This window comes from Bos grunniens, chromosome 10 (genome assembly GCF_055505025.1).
Source record: "Bos grunniens cultivar Pamir isolate PY7600 chromosome 10, Bosgru_T2T1.0, whole genome shotgun sequence".
Classification (NCBI taxonomy): domain Eukaryota; kingdom Metazoa; phylum Chordata; class Mammalia; order Artiodactyla; family Bovidae; genus Bos; species Bos grunniens.
Genome location: NC_141174.1, coordinates 2,460,497 through 2,484,658, shown reverse-complemented (window position 1 = coordinate 2,484,658; position 24,162 = coordinate 2,460,497). Strand labels below are relative to the sequence as shown.

The window sequence follows — 24,162 nt, the reverse complement described above, 5'->3', positions numbered from 1 at the left end:
CCCCGGGTCAGCGTGGCAGCTGTCCCCCGAGCCCCGCTTCTGTGTGCTCTGGCCACCAAGGTGCCTGCTGACAGACACTCAGCCCTGCCTGGAAGGCCAGGCAGGCACAAGGGACCCTACGGCCACCAGCCTCCCGTCCCCGCAGATGGTGACAGCTCCAGACAGTGTGTACGTGTGTGATCGGGGCAGGGGCACGGAAGAAAGGGGTGAGGACAGAACACGCATTCTAGAAATCTGGGCTTCGGCTTGACTCGTGATGGAGAGAAAAGGCCGGGAAGCCTAACCGTTTCTTCCCCCCCTCTCTGACTCTTTATGTCTTACTGTTTCTTTTTGTTCCAGCCACGCCATGTGACTTGCGGGATCCTAGCTCCCCGACCAAGAACTGAACCCCGGCAGTGAACGCACTGCGTCCTAACCAGTGGATGACCAGGGAAGTCTGAAGACTGGTTCTCTCTAGGACATATAAGCTGTTTAAGAAAGGGTTTTTTTTTTTTCTTTTTATTTAAAAAAGTTCTTCATAGCCAACACATTCCATACAATATTTCCTGAATCTGGCTGATTACGTCAACAAAACAAAACGTCAAAAACAAACAAAGCGCATGGTGGTCCCTGAAAGTTCTGACGCAAGTGGCCTGTGGTGCTGCGCGTGTCGACTGATGGAACGGCGGGCAAACACGGAAAGCGGGAACCAGGTCCCAGGGCCCCCCGCTAAGCAGTGCTCCTGAGATCACTGACCCGCGTCTCCTGCCAGAGGCCGCCCGGCTGCGTCTGAACTCGCGGAGCAGGCGGCACGCGGAGCAGCAGGCATGGCTCCGCCACTCGAGGACGCCTCTGCAACGCCACCTGCCTCCCCTGGGAGGGGAAGCGGCCCCTCCCCCCAGACGCCTAGGGCTCTCCTTACCATCTCTTGCCACGTGTCAGCGGTCTTCTGCTCGTTTCTGGTACAGACGCAGCGTCTCAGCAAAGACAGGCAAAGGGGGTCTTCCCAAAGTTCGTGAGCATTCACTTCCTGGCACAATGTCTCACTTCTTACACTTACTTGCATTTAGGGAAAAAGAAGGAATTCCTTTTGCCACGGAATTCTTGGAAAGGATGCTTGCTTCAAGAGTGGAAGATGCACCCAGGCCCACAGCTCCTGACAGCAAGCCAGTACGCAGGTGTCTGAGAAGCCGCAGAGGAAGCAGGGAGAACCTGGTCGTGTGTGTCGAGCTGCCAGGCAGGGCTGCCAACCGCAAAGACCATGACTCTCCTAGGTTAGGACCCGATCAACAGCTCGCAGTCACTCGTCCCTGGTCCTCAAGAGACGGACTCTGAAGGGTGTCACACTCGTTCCTAAGTAAGGGATCCGCCTCTAGGCTCTGCTCACTCTAGCACCTCGCGCGTGAGTCAACGACAAAGGCCTCCTTGGGCTGGACACTTCCATAGACTGTGATCTTGCCTGTAACACTGATTTCAAAGGCGGAAGAGACAGTATCAGTCTCAGAGGGGCTTCTGAGCAGTTTGTAAACACATCTGAAGAAGCTATGAAGATTATCGAGGTGCTGAGAACTTAGGATAAAGCCTGAGAGCCATAACAAATAGAAGAACTACATGGCTAAAACTGCTGGCCGCGAGAGACTGTCACCACTCCCACTTCCCAGGAAATGAAACCAGGCTTTCCTGGAGAGATGGTGGACTCCTGGTCTGGCACAGGAAATACACACAAGGAGCCCAGAGGAACTTGTCATGTCAGAAAACATGACCGACGTCCACAGGCTTCGTGTCAGGACTCACAAAGGCCTGGCTAAAAGCCCTCCTATTGGCCAAGGGTGGGACAGTCTGAGCTCCCTCGGAGGTGATAACTGCATTCAATTGAAACACATCAAACACGCTTAAACCCAATCATTCATAATAACATTTTTAAAAAACTGAAACTCACGGGGGTTCTGACTCATTCTTTGAGAACTGATCAAGAATCAAGCGCTCTCTCTCCATTTCCTGGACGGAGTACGTCTGCATTAACTAAGGGGCTGACGGGGAGATGTTTCTCTGTAGAGAGATAATCAAGATCACATGTGAAAAAGGGGAGATGAGAGTGTGCATTGGCAAGATTTTACAAGCCCCTGCTGAATTCCTTTATTCTCTTTATTTGTTACCACATAAGCAGTGGCAATCAATAGCTGCTAATATCACAAGAAAGAAATCAATCAGGCGCACCATACACCTGACAAAGGGACCATATACCACTTAGAAGCCACCTCACTAAAAACCTGCGTTCAGCCCAAACTCTTCAAGCCTTCAGAGCAGTGGTCCTCAACCGTGGAGTGACGGTGGCCCCTGGGGACTCTTGGCAACGGGAGGCATTTCGATTGTTGTAACTGATGTGTGCGTGCGTGTGTGTGTGTATGTATATGTGCGTGTGCACATGTGTGTGGGTGTGTGCGTGTATGTACGTGTGTGTGGGTGCGTGCGTGCTCTGACACCTAGTGTGTAGTGCCCAGGTATGTTGCTAAACATCGTACGATGCACAGGACACCCCCTCACAGCAAAGAATTATCCGACCCCAAACATCCAGGGCCAAGGTTGAGAAACCCAGCTCTCAATGGAACCCCCAATTCACAGAAAATTCAGGGGACTGGGAACAAGTCAAAAGACAACACGAGATGAAATCAGCAGAATCCAGACTCTGGGAGACAGATGCCTCGACCTCAACTACACGGGCTGCAGCAAGAAAAAGAGATAATCATGGAAGCGAATCTACAGATTGAAGGAGACTTAAGGAGTGTAGCCATTGACAAGATACGAACTTTGCTTCTGGATTTGAAAAATAAATGGTTAAAAATGGACTTCCCTGGTGGCTCAGTGGTTAACACTCCACGTTTCCACTGCAAAAGGGCACAGGTTTGATCCCTAGTTGGGGAAGAGCCTGCGTGCAGCACGGTGCAGCCACCCTGCACTTATAGCAACCCTGTAAGCAATCGGGGAAAAGTAAAACTGCTGAATTACTAGGGAATTTTCTTTTCCCTGGGTTTCACTGAGATAACTGACACACAGCATTGTAAAATGACAAAGATAAATTTAGCACAATAAATGTAGTTAAATCCACCATCTTACACAGTTAACAACTTTCTCCTCGTGCTGAGAACTTTTAAGATCAAAGAAATTATTATTAAACGTTTTAAGGTGTATGATTGATATTGTGGTTGTGCTTTAAAACTTTCTACCTTGTTGAGATATCCACAGAAGTCACGATACCCAGGGATTTGCTTCAGAACTCCCATGACTTGGGGCTGGAAGGCGGTGAAAAATGGGAGAGTTGGATGGAGCCACCTGGCCAGGATCTGATGATCACCGGGGAAAGGTAATAGGGACTTATTATTATTCTATTGAAATGCTCTCTAATAAAAAGCTGGGAAAAAATGGTGGCAAATGTACACCAGCCCAAGCGTGCCGGGTGCGGAATATGTATGCTCTTTATGAACAGAAACAGGGCCCACGACACGGAGCTCTGGGTGACGGTGGGTTCTGAGAAGGCCATCGTGGAAGACGGGCTAAGGTCTAGACTCAGGGAAGCTTGATTTCCCTCTTGAACACGAGTTAGATTTGCCCTTCCGCTAGAGGAAGCGTTTACCAGCGGCTAAACCCAACACTTAACCAGCAGGATAAAGCACAGCAGGCCAATTCAGCGTGTCTCATGGTGCAGGCCTGGTGGAGGCTGGGGGCTCGAAAGAGGGGTCAGCGCTCTCCTGACCCCTGTAGACAATTAACTTATACTTCCAGGCAGGAGGTGCTATTATCTTTAACTCAGCAGGCATAACTACACAATTAGAGGTCATAATTACGGCTCTCTTTTTAAAAAAATGTGACCACAGTATCCAAATTGACCTCCTGCGGCAGGGCTGTCCACATGCTGGGAAGAACAGAGAAGGCGGGGGCAGGGGGCCCGGAGACAGGCGGTCAGACCCCCGCGCAGTTTCTAGGGTTGGGAGACCTGCCTTATCCCCCCACGGAACGTTGATGTGTTTGGGATTTGCTAATTACCGTTTTCCACCGAGACACGTTTTATTTCTTTAAATAGACACAGACGGGCCACAGATGAGCCAGAGCGTTACGCTGTCTTTTTGACCACGGGAAAAAGGCAAAGCAACCATGCAAATTAATATGCCAGTAATTACGTGTGTCTACTGGCTAATTATCCACGTAATAACAGAGTTGAAAAGATCAATTCTGGGTCGCTTTCCCACTTTAGTGTTGTGTGGGGTTGTTGCAGAGACTCCGCTTCACTCCAGAAATCCTGATCTGCTGTTATTTTGTTATGCCTGATAATCGGCCCCGCCTAGCAATATTTCTGGCTTAGGTAGCCCGAATCATCGCAGAGCACAGATCATTTCGCCGAGAAATAAAACCTACCTAGTTTTTCATAAAGTCAAGACTACTCTCAGCTCTAAGCAGAGAGTAATAGAATTTTTGAGCTCTAAGAGACCCTGTAAAGTCTCCTGCAGATGAAAAGCCCACGGCAGGTCCAGACAGAGTGGGAAGCAAACGAGATGGCAGAAGACCACGGGCTGAGGGCCTCACAGAAACATCTCAGGGCCTGGGGGTGGCCAGCACCTCCGTGAGCGCGCACGTCAGTTCAGCACCTCCGCGAGCGCGCACGTCAGTTCCGACTCCCTCTTCCAGCACAGTCAGGTGGCCATCCTTTCCCATATTCCTTTCCTCAGGAGCGTCTGAGTCTCCACTCTTCACCTGCACCTACTCAGTAACCCTGACAAATAGCCAACTTCTTTCCAACAGTATCTGAAATGCTCACTCAATGCTTGAAAAATTGGAAAGAGAGAGAATCTCTTGCTGGCTGAAAAAGGGGACCAAAAATTCTGGAGTCTGATACAAGTGGCTTCAAAAGGATGAGACAATGTCAAGTCACAACATTCACAGCCAGAGACGAGCCCCGCTTGGAGGCCTGAGACGTGTACTTTTTCACCAAGATACTTCTCTTGAATAGAAGAGCCTTGGGAATCAGCGATGGTTCCCTATATATTTGTAAACGCTTCCTCTATTCAGAAAAGAAAAACTTAACTGCTGTTCAGAGGTGTCCAAAACTCGAGTTTAAATAGAAGAATGATTGCCTTACTGCTTTCATGGGTGTGTCACTATGAAGAAATACTACTTTACGACTGTTTCCTCTGGGTTCAGTAAAAGAAGTCGAAGGAATGGGTCTAAATACATCACGACAAAGGTATTTAATTGGGCATCTCAGTATAAATCACCGCATGATATACTATCGCAAGTGCATTGATGGAGTTCATCCCACCACTGTGATGAAAAAGGGGAAATGGTTCAGTGGTAAATTCTTCAAGTTTACATTATTTATTGGAACACTCCATGCTGTTACTCAGCCTAGAAACTACTTCTGTGTTTCACAAGGACTTTTGCAAATTCCTCGCCAGGACGTCAGGGCTCCAGGACTGTGGTTTGCCTCCACACCTAGTCTACTGTTGCCATTCAAACATCCTATTCACATAAAAGCTCGGCTCCCTAGAGCTTTGGTTTACTGCTTAGCAAATCGATGTCCACCATATTTATCCCTAAGTGCTATTTGCTGCATCAATTTACACAAACAAACGACAAACTGAATGCCATCATTTGCTATTTCAATCAAACTGTGAATCTGGACCCCACATTTCGTGTAGCTATTTTTTGGGCCTGGCATATGGGGCAGCCTCAGCACCGAGAGACTGAAAGGGTTAAAAACACGGGCCGGAGGTCAGCCCCGTCCTGTGGGGGTGATCAGACTGCACGTTTCAGAGTAAAAATGTTCCTTCTACATTGTAAAATCTTGGCATCTGCTGAGCAGCAAATCTAGCTCATTTCGTTTTGCTTTATTTTACCCTCAAAAGGAACTATACAGTCTGGACTGCAGAACACAATTAATTTCTACGTTTCTTCCCATTCTCTGGCCGCCTGTTTTCTCCATCAAAGCCATTTTGCCAAAATACAAAAACCCAAATAGACTAGCTAATGAATCCAAAGTGGATTTAGTTTTATTGATTCCATTTCCCATAAAACTGTTCATTTATCTGACTCTTTTTCTTTATTTCATTACCTTGCATCTGGAATATACCGTGGCCCACCAAACCAGCGGGCGCCATTCTGTTTCTCTCTGCAGAGTTTGGGGGTGGAGGGAAGAAAGCCTGAACTTGAAGCAATTCTGGAGATTAAGCTCCCCAAGAATATTCACTTTTATTACAATCTTCATGTCCCAAAGTGGCTGAGTCATCTTGGTCGTGTTTATTAACTAAAGGTAATAGGCAAGATCCTAATTAGAGCCTCCGTGTACGAAGCCACACGAACCAATTCTCTCTCTGGGAATACAGAAAGGTAGTTCTCAAGCCCCACCATAGGATTCCATGCGCATCCTGGGGCCTGACCTGCAGCATCCTGGGCTCCTGGTGACGCAGAGAAAAGCAGAAAAGGCCAAAAAATAAAGTCTGCTACTGTTTCCACTGTTCCCCATCTATTTGCCGTGAAGTGATGGGACCAGGTGCCATGATCTTCGTTTTCTGAATGTTGAGCTTTAAGCCAACTTTTTCACTCTCCTCTTTCACTTTCATCGAGAGACTCTTTAGTTCTTCTTCACTTTCTGCCATAAGGGTGCTGTCATCTGCATATCTGAGGTTATTGGTATTTCTCCCGGCAATCTTAATTCCAGCTTGTGCTTCTTCCAGCCCAGCATTTTTCATGATGTACTCTGCACGTAAGTTAAATAAGCAGGGTGACAATATACAGCCTTGATATACTCCTTTTCCAATTTGGAACCAGTCTGTTGTTCCGTGTCCAGATCTAACTGTTGCTTCCTGACCTGCATACAGGTTTCTCAAGAGGCAGGTCAGGTGGTCTGGTATTCCTATCTCTTTCAGAATTGTCCACAGTTTATTGTGATCCACACAGTCAAAGGCTTTGGCATAGTCAATAAAGCAGAAATAGATGCTTTTCTGGAACTCTCTTGCTTTTTCAATGATCCAGTGGATGTTGGCAATTTGATCTCTGGTTCCTCTGCCTTTTCTAAAACCAGCTTGAACATCTGGAAGTTCACAGTTCACGTATTGCTGAAGCCTGGCTTGGAGAATTTTAAGCATCACTTCACTAGCGTGTGAGATGAGTGTGTGTGGTATTGTATTATCAGAATTCAACAATTCACTAAAGTTGTGTGCAGCAGACTCTGGATTGCTCAGCATCTATATTCCATTGGCTTTCTAGCTGAAGAGGTTGGAAAGGTAAAATTCTTCATTTTCCAGATTCCCTTGCAGCAAGGGCTCTTGGTGTGAATTCAGCTCTGCCAATTCGATGTAGTCAGGTTGGTGAGGTGAGACCCCTTAGCTGTCCAAGTGGACACATAGGAACAGAGACACTGGGTCTTCCTGAAGTGGCCATTGGTGTCCATCCTAAAGTGCCCTCCTTGGGTACTGAGAGGCAGCTGCAGGAATGGCAGTGTCCCTGGGTCACGGACGGGAGGCGTGCACTGCGGGGACGGTGGTTACCCCGTAGTTGGTTCTGCAGGATCTGGGAATCATGCCTGAAGGGCCAGTCAAGATTCCCCTCCTCTGGCTCTTTCAACCATTTGACCGGCCAACCCACTCCAGTCTTCTTGCCTGGAGAATCCCAAGGATGGGGAGCCTGGCGGGCTACAGTCCACAGGGTCGCAGAGTCAGACACAACTGAGCACACACACACACACACACTGCCCTGTATGGCCTCCCTTTCTGCTTCAGCCAAGAACACTTGCCATTCCTCGCTCTGTCTCCCAGACCACAGGACCGGAAGCTCACGGATGAGAACCCGGGGAGCTGTCAGCCTCCATCAGAGCAATGGGAGGACAGCTGGGCTGGTTAGGTTAGCCTGAGTCTGAAGCAGGACAGCTGGGCTGGTCAGGTTAGCCCCAGTCTGAAGCAGTTACCTTCTGCAGCTCTGTCTCTAAAGAGATAAGCGAACGCACTTAGATCCCTTTAACTGACATAACTTCCAGGAGACACTCAGAGGTGGCCGACGCTTCTCCAGTTCTATGAGGGTGGGGGGACCTGCTCACTCACTTCTTTCTCTGGGCATACGGGTACCTCCTGGGCATGCTCCTGGCCACCCAGGTAAGCCACTCGGCACCCTCCACCCACATGGTGTCTTCTGAGGACCAGGAAAACTCTGGAGTGCCAGGGTCCAGCCCCGGCGGATCCAGGGAATTCGAAGCAGGGACGGCGTCAGCGAGGATCAGGAAACAACTGCTTAATTAAACCTTAATTAAGGATATAAAGAGTGGTGAAATAAGGATAGCTCAGCGAAGAAATTCAGTGAGGAAAAGAGGCTGAATAAAATTTCAAAGCAGGGAATTTACGTCACCTACGAAGGCCGCAGGTGTCCTCCCGTTCTCCCGAAGGAGAGGAGACACTAAGGCCTCCCCGGTCAGATCTTAGAAGCCCAGGCAAAATTAGTAGGCTTGACGAGCTTCCCCGCCTCAGATGAAAATTCAGCCAGAAGGTGAGAGAAAGAATGACATGGGGAGACCAAATTTCGGTGAACAAAAGGGCGTACTTTAGTTTCCAAAGTAGTTTTATACCTTAAGTTGTGCATAGAGGATAATGGGGGAAGGGGTAGAGTCATGCAAGGACAGCAGTCCCTGATCCTAATTGAAGCCAGGCTTTCAAACTTATCATATGCAAAAGTTTAGGTGATTTACATCATCTTCTGCCCAGGAGGCCAGTTAACATTTTAAGAAACTTATTTTTCTCTAAAGGTGATTATTCAAAAGTCAGGCGCCAGCCTCCAAAAGCATTAGCTAAAGTTGCATTCCTATAGGGCAAAGGTGTGGTGGGCTAAATCAAGAAAAGAATTAACTCAAGGGTCCAAAGTTACAAACATTAAAGCTACTACTTACATTTCTATACACCAATTATATCAATCAATACACTGCCAGGGACACAGCAGGTAAGGGATATGGAGACTTAGCAGCAAACATTAGCCCAACAAGTGAAAAACCCTTCACCAATACAATTTCTAATCAATCTTTTAACTGCTCAAAGGAATCTGTATTTAGACAGTTTAGAACATCTCCTGCCTCTCACAGTTGGGAGGCTCTGAGCAATCACATGTGGCCGGAAAAACCTATTCAGGCAGGCTAGAGGACTTCCAAAGGAGTTTGTAGGTTGAAACACTGTCACACCCAGGAATTATTAACTGGAGCTGGAAGTTAACTCTTTTTTCAGAGAGAGGTAGTGGGGGAGAGCCCCCGTAAAGTCAGAGGTGTAGGTGAGAGCACAAAGCAGAAAGTAGGCAGACTCTGGTTTTGGGGGTAGATGCTCGAGAATTTCCAGGGGGACTCCTGAGGCTCGATCCCGCCTTTGCGTATACCGAGCCTCCTTCCTCATGACCTTTGCCAGGGGCGGAGCTCCTCACAGCGGCTCCCAGCACTGGAGCAGATCAGGGTCGTGGCTACATACCCGGCGCCCCCATCCCCCCCTTCCCTGCACACAGCAGGGCCTTGAGACAGCCTCAATCAGCACTGAAGCCCGGCTTCCCGCCGAAGGCCCTATTAGAAAAGGGCACGGCTGTGTGGATGCGTGCACCTGGCATTCGGTTCTGTTTGAGGCACTATTTCTTACCCCTATTGCAAGACATCATTACAGATCACCCTTGTTCTCAGAGCCGGGCACCTCAGTGGGGTGTGCGCATGTCCTAGAAAGGAGCGTGCTGGTTACACCACGCTTCCCTCTTTGCTCTCGTTGTTAGGGAACTTAGGGCTGGGTTTTGAATCAACCGCTGTCATTCTCTTGGCCTAGACTCTTGAAGTATAGCTCCTAGGAATGCCCCTCCCTTTCTTTCCTTCCCAATATAGCTACTTAAGTCTATTTATTTTGATGTGGACCATTTTTAAAAGTCCTTATTGGATTTGTTACTATATTGCTTTCTGTTTTAGGTTTTGGTTTCTTGACTGAGAGGCAGGTGGGATCTTAATTTCCCGACCAGGTATCGAATCTGCACCTCCTGCATTGGGAAGCGAAGTTTTAACCACTGGACCACCGGGGAAGTCCCTGTACAATTACTTTTAAAAAACTGATATTAGGGACTGCTCATATTGTTGCTTCTTGCGCTTTTACAATCATAAATCATCTCCCTTCTGTTTTTAGGAACAGGTATTCAGTTCAGTCCAGTCGCTCAGTCGTGTCCGACTCTTTGTGACCCCATGAATCGCAGCACGCCAGGCCTCCCTATCCATCACCAACTCCCGGAGTTCACTGAGACTCACGTCCATTGAGTCAGCGATGCCATCCAGACATCTCATCCTCTGTCGTCCCCTTCTCCTCCTGCCCCCAATCCCTCCCAGCATCAGAGTCTTTTCCAATGAGTCAACTCTTCACATGAGGTGGCCAAAGTATTGGAGTTTCAGCTTTAGCATCTCCTTCCAAAGAAATCCAAGGGCTGATCTCCTTCAGAATGGACTGCTTGGATCTCCTTGCAGTCCAAGGGACTCTCAAGAGTCTTCTCCAACACCACAGGTCAAAAGCATCCATCCTTCGGCGCTCAGCCTTCTTCACAGTCCAACTCTCACATCCATACATGACTACTGGAAAAATCATAGCCTTGACTAGACAGACCTTTGTTGGCAAAGTAATGTCTCTGCTTTTCAATATGCTATCTAGGTTGGTCATAACTTTCCTTCCAAGGAGTAAGCGTCTTTTAATTTCATGGCTGCAGTCACCATCTGCAGTGATTTTGGAGCCCAGAAAAATCAAGTCTGACACTGTTTCCACTGTTTCCCCATCTATTTCCCATGAAGTGGTGGGACTGGATGCCATGATCTTCGTTTTCTGAATGTTGAGCTTTAAGCCAACTTTTTCACTCAACTCTTTCACTTTCATCAAGAGGCTTTTGAGTTCCTCTTCACTTTCTGCCATAAGGGTGGTGTTATCTGCATATCTGAGGTTATTGATATTTCTCCCGGCAATCTTGATTCCAGCTTGTGCTTCCTCCAGCCCAGTGTTTCTCATGATGTACTCTGCATATAAGTTAAATAAGCAGGGTGACAATATACAGCCTTGACGAACTCCTTTTCCTATTTGGAACCAGTCTGTTGTTCCATGTCCAGTTCAAACTGTTGCTTCCTGACCTGCATACAGATTTCTCAAGAGGCAGATCAGGTGGTCTGGTATTCCCATCTCTTTCAGAATTTTCCACTGAGGCACATATAAATAAAATATTTGCTTTGGGCAAGGCACTCGTCTGAGGATAAGACCCTGCTGGCTCATGTAAGTGAGGAAAACTAAAGAGGGATAATGGGTAAGACCCTTTCTCTTTTGTTCTGGAGGACAGGAAGACTGCCACCCAGAGACAATTAACTGTGTTTCTAGAAAAGAAGCAGCCAGTCCCAAAACCTGTGATGTAGCTGCTCAAGGGCATAATTTATTAGGTTATTTATTGCTGCCTCTAAATTTTATCCTCGGTTTGACAATATTGAAGAAGACCGCACTACCACTGCGCTCTCTTAACTCGTAGGTCTTTCCTCAGGGAACTTTCTCATAGATTCTTTTTTTTTTTTAATGTAGACAGATGTTGGCAGGGTGGTTTTCAAGTCTTTTGCTGTATCTGTTACAATATTGCTTCTGCTTTACCTGTTGGTTTTTTTGGCCCTGAGGCATGGAGGATCTTCCCTCCCTGACCAGGGATCGAACCTGTGTCCCCTGAACTGGAAGGTGGAGTCTTAAGCAGTGGGCCACTAGGGAAGTCCCTCTCACGGATTCTTGAAGAGTGAAAAATGAAGTCTCTTGGGGGCAACAGGCAAGCACAGAAGGAGCAAACCATTCGGGAAGAATTTAGAAAATCCCCAAAGTTAACAGGCCAGCGTGGACACTCTCCCAACCCTGAGGAGGCATCTTCTGTGTCTTATCTCCCAGAGTCGGCACAGGCTACTTAGCACCAAGGCTTCTTATCTGTTGAGGGAGATTTCTTATCTGTGAATTATCTGTGCGAGTCCCCAGCAGGGCCCAGGCCCTGGGCCGGCCCCGCCGCGGCTTCCAGGCCGGGCAGAAAGAGCCTCCGCGCAGGGCCTTCGTGTTCGGTGAATCTCTCCACATCTGTTTGCTCGGCTGCCGGGACAACTCGACGGCAAACAAACTGGGCAGCGGCCTGCGGGCCCACGCGGGGCGTGGACGGCGGCGCGGGGTGGCCAGGCCGGGACCGCCCTCACTCGGCGGGGCGCGCGGGGCCGCCCCTGGACGCGCCCCGACGACGACCCACCCTGTCTCTGGGTTTTGTCAGACTTTCTCCCTCGGCCCAGTGGGGACCAAGGAAAGCGAAAGCCTTCTAGCTAAGCAGAGTATTTTCTTAAAAAAAAAAAAAAAAGACAACACACAGGCTACAACTCGCTCCTTGGGAGAATCACAGCTCCACTTTCTGATCCCGATCAGAGGGCCAGATGCTGTTCCCACCGTAAAACTGTATCAGGTGAGGTGAGCCAAGCCAAGCCCTTTTACAAAAGCAAGAGAATTAAAAGAATGTATCTTCGGATGGCTAACAAAAATGGGATAAAGGACGGTGAGGGTAGTGCGGCCTATGGAAAATCATTTTGCGAGGCCTCTAAACCAGAGAAAACAGGATTGGTGGGTTAATTATGTAATTAAACTGCAGTCAGCAGTGGGCAGGGTCTTCTATCTTTCAAAATTGAAGCTAGTTATTCAAGCTTTCACTGAATACACTTTATAGAGATTCTCTTTGGGGACTGCGCCCAATTTTTCCTGTTTGGATTAGACTTTTTTTTTTTAAAGGGCTGCTTTGCCAATTTGGCTTTTAGTCTCCAGGATAAAACAATCAAACCCCCCTTCCCCTTCCGCAGATACATTTTTTTTGCTTTATTTCTTCAGAGTTAGAAGAACAGATTATTTTGGGGGGTGGGGGCAGACAGCCAAAGAAATATCGCAGCAAGGTATCTGACTTCTTTACAGACACACACACGTTTCCTGTTTGATTTTGGTTTTCAAAAGCAGAACAATTTTTACATCATTATATAAAGGCCTTCCACTATTTAAAATGTCGGTGCTAAATTAATTTTATACCCGCAAGGCACACTGCATCTGACCACACTGGATTCTATCCACTTAATAACATGAGAGAAGATCTTGGACAAGAATTTAGTGAAAGGAACAGTAAAAAGAAAAAAACCAAAAACTCTCAGTCTAGAACAAGAATTTTAAAGTCCATTGTTTGTGGAAGCTTGGCTTTGTTTTTTCATAGGGCAAGCCCCCAGCTGTTCACCGTCAGCCCAAGTGCAGAAGGAAAGTGGCCTCTGCTACACGGCAGTAAGAGCATCTGCTGGACTGAGGCCTACAGTGACGTGTGATACACGGGCTGGCTGGTGGCGGCGAGACGGCTGAAAAACCCAGCGACCGCTGTCTTAAAATTTCAGCAGCTGGGCAGACGTGGATGTCGTAATGCAGTGGGTCCCTGTATCTAAAACTGTTCATTCACCCTGAAGACAGGCTTCTTAAGAAGTAAGAAGCAGAAGAAAGAAAGAAGTAGGATCTTCTTAAGAAAAAGCTATCTCAGTTCCTCTTGAAAACGTTTGTAATTTGCTGAGAGTTGCTGCAGAAGCAACATGAGCAGTGGGACATGTTTGACAACGAGCAGGAAGCTCAGGGGGGCGGCCAGCGCCTTCTGTCACCAGGCACACCGGGGCGGACTCGCCTCTGCTGATACGCAAGTTGGTTAACAGGCATTTACACGGGATTTAGTGTGAACAGATGCTCGAGTAGTTTACAAGTGGTGTGCGTGCGTAGCGGGCACCAGAGAAAACATAACAAAAGGCATTATGTCTTGATGGGGTATAAGCTTTCCGTCATCCCAATTGGATAAAAAACAAAACCAAAATTCTTTAAAACACCAACATTTTACCCAGGGGAGATAGGCCAACGGGAAAACCATCTTGGCACATAAGGTATTTCTTACATACATTGCAAATACATTTCGAATGTATTCAGGACACCACTTCTCACCCATAACCCTGTGTTCACCAGCTTCTGCGAGAACCTCAGGAATGACCTTCAACCAGGTCATCGCCTTGAGCTCACCCCTGGCTAAGGCCACTGTCCACGTGGCACCAGTCTCAAGAACCCCTTTTCCTTCCGCACCTCTGCCAACCTCTGCCAGCGCTTCTCCACCCTGTAAGAAGCGGCCCGACCTTCCCTCCAGGCACTTACAGCCAAATGCACCGTCCCTGTCACCGAGGCTGCCAGCCTGGGAACCCCCCCATCCTTCCTTCCTAGGAAAACTACCCACCCCTTAATGCTGTTCCCTGTCGTGTAGAGTCGTCAGTAGGATCTGCTAGCACCGTGGGGCTTTCAATCTTCATGAACTGCAATCAAGCCAGACACTTCCTGAGGGCCAGGGGGGCTCAAGTGGCGTCTTACTATCTTTTCTATTTATCCTTCTCCAGGCTTGATCTTTTCTGTGCTAGTTTTAAGAGAACACCTTCAGTTAGCTGAGAAAATAAGACGTGCAAGTCCTGGAAACTGCTCAAAGGGAGAGAGTGTTTCAGGAAAAGGACAAGAAAGAGTGTGAGACCTCCACATGGACTGTTGTCTTCCTTACCCCCAAGGGCCGGTGAGAAGGGCGCTAGAAAGTCTGAGTCCTGGCGCCAACACACGTGGGTTCTCCTTCACCACTGCTGTGTGACTCTGGGCAAGTCACCCCACCTCTCTGAGCCTCACTTTCCCTTCCAAAGGGAACCCTATACCCTAGTTCATGGAGTGGCTGCTAAGAATTAAATGAAAACTACGGAACAAAAACACATTAAACTTTTTGTGTAGTTGCTTTAGGAATCCGAGCTTTCCATTTCCACCAGTCCATCCCAACAAACTATCCATGGAAACAAAGCCCAGCCCTGTAAGCTCTGAAGTGACCTGTATCCCCTCCCCTGGGTGAACCTCTCCCCTGGGCTGAGCTGGTAGCCACACCGCGGGTCTGGCTCACTAAGCTGGTGGCTCCCCAAGGTGCCAATGCACTCAGGCAAAATGAAGCAAACACCTGTATTCTATTTGCTAATGAGCAATCATCATCTGTACCTTTCTCCAGCCTGGGATTCAGCTGCCTGGAATACTAATGCCATTAAGCATTGCAGTCTTTTTTTTTTTGGCAACATACATACTCATTCAGCAAAACCTGGTTTAACCCACTGACACGGGTTTGGTTCCTGGGATTCCCTAACTGTGTCTGGTTGGTCCCGCAGCTCTTGTTCCCTCTCTGCCCCGCCTCCCCGTGCCTGAATGTTTGGGTGTTTGAGTGTGGCTTGGGAGCCAGGAAACCTGAGCGGTCCCAGACTTGCCTTTTCAACTGCCTCAGTGGAAACAATGAGACACGACCATGGACCTTTCTCTTTTAACTTAATTTTTAATCACACGATTAATACAAGAATGGAGCTGCTTATTTTTGAAATCAGGCCATTCTGAAAAAGATAACCCGATCTTACAGCCTCGCCCCTTCACTGAATGTGACATTTCCTTGGTGTGTTATCTGTCTAGAACTTTTCCTCTGCAGACAAGCAGACAAGAATCTGTGTCTCTCAAAATGATAGTGTTGCTGTCTTAGATAAATGCAGACAGGCTTACAAATCGCTCTGCAACGTGCTTCTTCCATTCACTCACTAGTGAGTCCTGGCCCCTTTCCACCTAGGATACAGAGGGATGCAGTGCGTGCCTTTCACTGCTGCAGAGCTTATTTCAACACGTCCCTGGAAACGGACATTTATTTAGATTGTTTCCAATTTGGGGCTTTTATAAGGAAAGCCGCAGTAAACACAGGAGGGACAGGTCCTCCGGGGAATGCGTCCTAAAGAAACTTTCTGGGCCTCACTTTCCTGTCTGTAAAACAAGAAGGCAGGACTGAACAGTCTGTTGTGACTGTACTTGCAGCCAACGTCATGTGTCATTAGGGGCAATCATTAACAAGGCTGTGTTTCTAACATGAAGGTGATTATCAATCCAGCCCCCGGCTAAGACTCCTCCAAGGTCTTCCATAGTCTGAGCTCACTCTTTCTTATTTTCTGCTTTTATCTAACACATCCAGTTGCTCCTAATCCTACACCTTTGCTGACTCCTTCTCATGACTAAGAAATTCCTGCCCCTCCTTAATACTTGACACGTATCACTGGAGGAGCTCAGAGCTTATTATTTGCACGGACCTGCACCTCTGGGTGAACGCCAGCCCCCAGGGAAAGGTTGTGTCTGTCTGTCCATCACCACAGCCCAGGAGCCGGGAGCCATTCCCCTCACCCAGTGGGCTCTCATCAAACAGCTGGTGGACGGATGACTGTTTTTAATACTTTGGGCTTCAGCTAGGACTTTGAAGTCCCAAGCTAGGGGCTTCCCTTGTGGCTCAGACAGTAAAGAATCTGCCTGCAATGTGGGAGACCCAGGTTCAGTCCCTGCGTTGGGAAGATCCCCAGGAGAAGGAAATGGCAACCCGCTCTAGTGTTCTAGCCTGGGAGGCCTGGCGGGCTGCAGTCCAGGGGGTTGCAAAGAGTTGGACAGGCTGAGCGATTTCTCTTCCACATGAGCTAGGAGTGTAGTCTGGGGCGGGGTGACTTAGCCTCTCTTCACCTTTGTCTCCTCAGCTGGAAAACGTGAAATAGCACCTCCCTTCCCTACAGGGCTGCGATAACTTGGGTAACTGATGTTCCTTCTGATCAATGGGCTATTTGGGCCGCCCCTGAGAGTGCAGGCGGGGCAGTGCTGGGATGTCAGAGCTGGATATGCCGGGGCTGAGTGAGGCAGAGGCTGGGCTGGGGCCCGTGTCACTTACCGTGCTGAAGCTCTGTGGACAGCCTACTCTCCCGTGTGTTACGACGACGGATAATCCCATACTGGTAACAACTTAGGAGTAAACATTTGGCCTGCTTATTTCGCTTTTTGCAAGCAAAGCTTCCTCATCTAGCTTAAAAGTTCTTTCCTTCTGTCTTATCAGCACATTTTTCTTCTTCATTCTGCACCCCTGAGCCCAGTGGTTCTTCAGGAGGGGCCAGTTCCCTGCATGCGTGTAGGGCCTTCCTCGGTTCCATTTCAGATCATGGAAGGGATGGAGCAGTTGAGAACACAGGCTCTGCGGCCAGCCCCAGCATTTACCAGCAGTGTGATCTCAGTCAGGATGCTTAGCCTCGGCGTGTCAGGTCCCTCATCTGTCAGACGGGCTGTGGTGAGGACTGGATGAGCTGATGTGTATGAAGAAGATAGGAGAGAGGGGACCTGGCACTCAGAAGTGCGTCATCACCACCACCACCATCACCATCCAGACCAAGAGCATGTAACCCAAGCGCCATCCCCTTGAGGACCGGCCACGTGAGCTGTGATGGATTCTTCTCGACTGAGCACACACAACGACTCTTTCCACACTCCCGTACCTACTCCACACCTACGTGAGGGAAGCAATGTACATCCACAGGCTACATGAGGAGGAGGAGGATACAGCCGTGACGGGGCAAGAACGACTGATCCAGACCCAGATGGTGCCCTGGCACTGGCTCCCTCTGAAACCCACCCAGGCAACTGCACAGCAGAGGTCATCTCACAGGAGTTCCCATCAACTGAATCCAACATACACTCTAAGAGATGGAACAGGTCACTGGCGACTCCCCCAGAAGAGGGCTGAAGCACCAAACAGAAGGCCAGCTTCAGCTCAGACTTCAGAAGGCTGGTCTCTCAGGCTCTCATAAAACGTGATAATGACTGAAACACGACCCAGGGAGGCCCGCCCTGACAGCAAGAAGAAAGGCGGAGGTTAACCACGGTCGCTGCAGAGAAGCTGAGGGAGCAGGGCCAGCGACCGGCAGCGAGTTCAGGGGGGCATTCAAAACACAACCTAGGTTTACACCAGGGGCTGAACGGTAAAGATCCTGCCTGCAGTGTGGGAGACCCAGGTTCAGTCCCTGGGTTGGAAAGAGCCCCCGGAGGAGGGAATGGCAACCCACTCCAGTATTCTCAGCTGGAGAATCCCATGGACGGAGGTGCTGGGGGGCTACAGTCTATGGGGTCGCAAAGAGTCAGACACGACTGAACCACTGAGCGTGCATGTGTTTTTACACCAGCAAAAGGCACAACGGTCTCAACCGAAGGCAGAAGCCCCTGTGTGGAGTGTAAGCGCAGGGATGGTGTCACGGCTTCTCAGCACTGTCATTGAGAAAAGAAAAAAAAATAGCATGATTTTTACTGTTCGAGAACAAACACGGCGCTAACGATGATGGGTTTGTCAGAACTGGAGCTCTGTTCCAGCAAAGCCTCTTGTGCCAGTGCTCCCTCCTTTCTCCAGGACGGTGTTCTATTGCTATGACAACCAGTAACATTCCGCACGCCACAGAGCACCGTATCATGTATCACCATGGCAGAAAGGAAATGCCACACTGTACTTAAAAACCACCTTCTCTCTCTCTCTCCCTCCCTTTCAACGTCTGTTATCACTCCCCATGCATTATTCACTGTACCACATAATATATAACCTTTAGTTACAGTCAGATTCATGATATACGGAGCGAAAGCCAGCAAGTCTCGCAAATCCCTTAACGTTTAATAACTAACAAATGATAACCGAACTGTGTTATTCTGGTTTAAACACAGTTATAAAGAACTAGCTTTTTACCAGCTTCCTCGTTGGCTCTGGAACCTCTGTTCAAACATTTTACAAATGTTTGTTTCATGCAGCAGGAACTCAGTCACATTGCTGGGAAACAAGCATTCTCTCTCGGGGAATTTTTTAAAATACATGAAGCACCGCCTCTAGGTGAAACATCTTTTCTTTTCATTTTAACTCCTTTAACAAAACTTAAAAAATTATATCGTACCCTTCCCTGTCTACACAGTGTTTTCTTGAGGACTGAGTTGTCACCATGGAAACCCATCACTGGGCATCGCTAACCCAGGATGCTCTCCTGGGCCGGTGTCACTTGTCACCATGGAAACCCATCACTGGGCATCGCTGTAACCCAGGACGCTCTCCTGGGCCGGTGTCACTTGTGGCGTGGCTGGCTGGGGCCGGGAGCTCCGGCAGCCAAGGATGAGGCTCTGCAGGGCCACGTTAGTATCAGCATTAGGGTCATACCTCGTTTCACTGCGCTCTGCAGATACCGCGCTCTTTACAAACTGAAGGTCTGTGGCAACCCTGCATCGAGTAGGTCTATCAGTGCCCGTGTTTTCCAGAAATATTTGCTCACTTCGTGCGTCTCTGTCACATTTTGGTAATTCTTCCAATACTTCCAACTTTGTCATTATTATTATACTTTCTATGCTGATCGGTGATCTTAGATGTCAGTACTACCACTTGCTGGAGGCTCAGAGGATAGTCAGCATTTTTTAGCATAAAGTATTTTTTAATTAAGGTGTGTACATGGTTCTTCCAGACACAATGCTATCACACACTTAACAGACCACAGAATATTGTCAGCGTAGCTGGCACATGTGCTGGGAAACCAAAACATTCATGCGGCTCACTTCAGCGTGATATTTTCTTTACCGCGGTGGCCTGGAACCAAACCCACCAAACCTCGGGTAGGCCTGGATACGAAGAGCACGCACAGTCCCATAGGGTTTCGAGGTCTTGGGACGCTCATGGAAAGACATGTGCTTGTATTAAAATTTAGAAAATGTAAAATCCATTCTGGAGACAGCCAGAGGGTGGGGGACACAGATTTCAGTGAGTGGACAGGAGAATCGGTGATGCGTGCCTGTAACAGGAGGGGTGTGGGGAAGTGAAGCCCGCGGCTTCACCGGGCAGCCTCCTTTACGAAGTGACTCTAAGGAGGGGCTGAGCCCGGCGCTCAAGAGCATCGATGTCCACGCAGTGAGTGCGGGTTGACACCCACTGTCATCAGGAAATCCTGGGGAGCTGAGAAGACAGACCTCCCCACCCCTGACAGTCACAGAGGAAGTCTCACAAGTATCTGAGGTGACCTCAGAGGACGGATAACTGTTCTTGAATGAAGTAATAAGCATCTTCTCTCCCTGTCCTCTTTTTCTTTTTTTCTTTTAAAGAAGATGTAGATAGCTGCTTTTTTTAAAAAAACAAAAAACAAAAACCTTGTTATTTGAGGGCAAGAAAATTTAGTCAGGAATATCTGAACAATGGCATGTGGCCTTATTATCTCTGCAGGGGGAGAAACCATTTGGGCTCTAATTAAAAAAAAAAAAATGTGCAGAGGGAGCCAGATCCGCTCTGCTCCTTTCAGTAAACCTAATGATCATCATGGTTCCGACCCAGCCCCATTCTGAAGCAGCCTTCCCCGCCGTGCGTGGGACCCAGGTGGGAAGGAAGCCCACTGGGCGCTCCTGGCGGCCAGCCTCCCGGGGGAGGAGCGCTCTGGGCGGGGCGGGTTTGGAGCACAGACCCCGCTGCCCACAGATGGCTGTGGGGACCGGGGGCAGGACCTCCAGGGAGACGTCCAGGCGACCAGTCGCTGAGGGCTCCCCTGGAGTTGGGGGCCTGTCTGTCCATCTTTGCAAACCTCTTTAAGTAAGAGAATCAGTCACTCAGTCGTGTCCGGCTCTTTGCAACCCCATGGACCGTAGTCTGCCAAGCTCCTCTGTCCGTGGGATTCTCCAGGCAAGAATACTGGAGTGGGTTGCTATTTCCTCCTCCAGGGGACCTTCCCCACCAGGGATCGAACCCAGGTCTCCCGCACTGCAGGCAGATTCTTTACACTCAGCCACCAGGGAAGCCCCAAACCTCTCTGGGGTAAAGAAAATTTAGACGGCCTAAGGCTGGCTCTGTGCTTGGGGCAACCTCCAGGAGCCTCAGATTGCTTCCATTTTCTCTCCCAAAGCTGCCAGAAGCACCCGCGAGGTCCCTCCAAGAAGCACTGGAGCAGTTCCTCCCCTGGACAGTCATGAGGGAGGGGGGGCACAGCTGGATGCTGGTGAACAGAAGCTCCCAAAGATCCCTGATGTGTAGAAGGTTCTGGAAGGCAGAGGGGAGCGTGTCCTTCTTTTCCTTCTTGGACAATATGAGTGAGCACTTTTAAATACAAAGGAGATTCAGAATAAAGCACAAAAATATTTAGGAAGACTAGATCTGTCAAATCTTTCTTCTTAAAAAAAAAAAAAAGAAACCAATGCAGATCCAGTATTTTAAATATTTGTTACAATTAAGAGAATTAGGCTACAAAAAATAATGATCAGCTTTGAAATATCAACTTAAAATGTGGAATTAACCAGTTTAGACTTTGATTTTAAGTCAAAATCTCACTGAAGTCATAAACAGTAGAAGAAAACTTAAGAGACCATAAGGTGTAACATACTCATAAGCCTAATTAGATTTATAAGAATTGCTTAAGTGCTCTGGGAGGCCTGTTTGTTGAGTCAGGCAGTTGAGTACTTACAAATTTAATATGTTCGATTTCCTTTACAAATGCAGTTTAAAATGTTTAAAGGAGTTTAATTAGCTAAGTTTGCAAATCAAACATTAATAATAAAAGGTCCCCTTAAAAGTGATTGTTAAAAATTGTTAGCTTATAAGTAAAATAATGAGATGTCTGAATAGTTCTTAAAAGCCTGAGGAAAGGTAAGGTTACAGATTTTCTAACTAATAAAAATTAATTTTAAAAAGAGATACCAGAATAATCTTCTTTTGCTCAAAATACTTTGAAACTCCACCCTGCCTGAAATTACTAGGCACCTGAATTATCTTACCTAATTACTGTCCACCTAAAAAATTACCTTTTTTAGTTACCCAGGCTTCCACAAGAATTTAAGTAGGTGTGCCTACTGTGTGTCGGGTATAATGTTAGGCATAACTGGGTATGTCTGGGCTCTTCCAAGCATCTGGTAGGAGAGACTGAGATAAGTACACAAGGTGGAAGGAGGCTTCCCAGCTGACACGAGTGGTAAACAATCTGCCTGGCCATGTAGGAGACCCCAGAGATTCGGGTTCGATCCCTGCGTCGGGGAGATCCCCCGAAGCAGGAAACGGTAGCCCCCTCCAGTCTTCTTGCCTGGAGAATCCCATGGACAGAGAAGCCTGGTGGGCTTTTGTCCACGGGGTCACAAAGAGTCAGACACAGTTGAGTGACTAAACCACCAACATGGTGGACGAGGTAGAACGCGTACACGGATGGTTAGAAGACAGATGACAACTGACCGGTGAAGGTATGAAGCAACAGTGGAATTCAGCGGAAGGTATCGATGAAGGGGGGAGACCCAGATTCCAGCCCTGCGTCAGGAAGATCCCTTGGAGGAGGGCATGGCAGCCCACTCCAGGATTCTTGCCTGGAGAGTCCCATGGACAGAGGAGCCTGGCGGGCTACAATCCATGGGGTTGCAAAGAGTCGGACACGACTGAGCGACTAACGCATCCATGGAGGGATCGTGACAGGAGTGATGTTTGCACTGACTTTAGTTTGGACTTCCCCTGTTAAGGTCTGCGCGCCCCGCGCCGCCCTGCGTCCGTCACGCACACACTGACGCTTAGGTCTGTGCAGCCCCCGCCAGCCCGCGGCGCCCTGCGTCCATCACGCACGCACTGACGCTTCTGCTGCCCTGTGAACCGGAAACTCAGGTTCCGAAAGCCCCGTAGAATTCTGTGTAAAGTGAAGGTCAGCAGTACGCGAGTGCAAGTGCACAGGAGACTCCTAGGAGGATCTGTGACATGACTATGGTGGGCCGTCTTTGCTCAGCTCCTTCTGTTTTCTCTGTGAGCCTGGTTCCCTATCCCCCACTCACCCTACAGGTGAAGCTGGCAGATAACTGACTTCTGGACAGGATCCTACCCCCAGAAACAGGGTGATCATGGACCAATTTTAGATGTGAAATGAGGGCTGCTTTATTTTTTAAATTAAGTCCAAAAGGCAAGGATGCGATTCTAGTGAGAAAACAATAAATTCCCAAGTGAGAGGGTGGAGACAGAGAGGGAGACCGACTGGCTGTCAGTCCCCAGGGAGACCTGGATCCACTTGCTAGAATGGTATGACTTGCAGGAAAAGCGTACTGACTCCTCATTAAGTGTCATCAGTAGAACTGGGTCCACCGCCCCACACCCAACCATCCAGTGAACTAGCACGTGCAAGTCCCACCCAGCGTCTCAGAACATTATCTTATCAGGAAGTAGGGGTGTTGCAGATGTAGTTAGGAAAGATGAGGTCATATTACAGAGCGTGCACGGCGCTAAGTCGCCCAGTCATGTCCGACGCCGTGCGACCCCGTGGACTCTAGCCCGCCAGGCTCCTCGGTCCATGGGATTCTCCAGGCGAGAAGACTGGAGTGAACTACCACGCCCTCCTCAGCACTAGAGGACGGTGGCCCCTAATCCAACATGCCTGGTGAGAAAGGACACACCAGCAGCACCGGGCAAATGCCGTGTGACGAGGGGAGCGGTGTCCCCAAAGCAAAGGGTGCCAGAAGCTGGGGGGAGGCCCGGGTCACAGCGTCCCAGGACCTTCAGCAGGGGCAGAGCCCCGCCGACACCCCGATCCCGGACGGTCGGCCTCCGGGCCGTGAGAGCAGACGTCTGCCCCTTGGAGCGCCGGGCTTGTGGGGCTCTGCCGAGTACGGCAGCGCGGCGGAACCAAGGCGTACGAGAACAGCCAGAAGAAACAGCAGCCCTGGAAGCGCCTACTGAACTCTACCAGAGACCAGCGCACACTCAATTTCAAACCTTTCTATTAACTCCGAATGAGACTCCCAGTAAACCAAGCACGATCTCAGTTGACGGGCAGCGGCCCCCTCAGTGCCGGGAGTGACGAGGTTTAAGCTGTTCTGGGGTCTGGCTGCCTCCCATTGCTCCACACCGTGACCCGTGGCTCAAAAAGTAGAGCGAGCGTCGTCACGATACCGACACACACGGTAAAGCCTGTTTGCTGCGGGCCTTCTCCCAGCAGCTCTAGAATCAGCGCTTTCCTCTCATTTAATACTCCCACTTCCGGCACCAACTCCATCGAGATAAACAAAAGTGATTAATTTTTCCCCATCCAGCCCTGGTGGGTTTCCTCCCGTGGATGTGGCAGGATTCCTCAGTAAATGAATGACGTGTTTGTAGGATGTCAACGATGTTGTTTTCGAAGATCCCAGAGCACTGGTTCTTCTCAGTTTTTAGGAGGTTATAGTGAGGAAGACCAAGGTGACCCCCGATGGGTCATGACCTCGTGTAGTCTCCCTCCTTCCGAGTACACTTGTTTCT

At 48.9% G+C, this 24,162-nt stretch overlaps 1 protein-coding gene across 17 annotated transcripts in view; it reads right to left on the bottom strand.

Annotated features, from left to right (window-relative positions):
* FOXN3 (forkhead box N3) overlaps positions 1–24,162 on the bottom strand; it is a 446,920-nt gene that overhangs the window by 47,715 nt on the left and 375,043 nt on the right. The gene's annotated exons all lie outside the window — the stretch shown is intronic.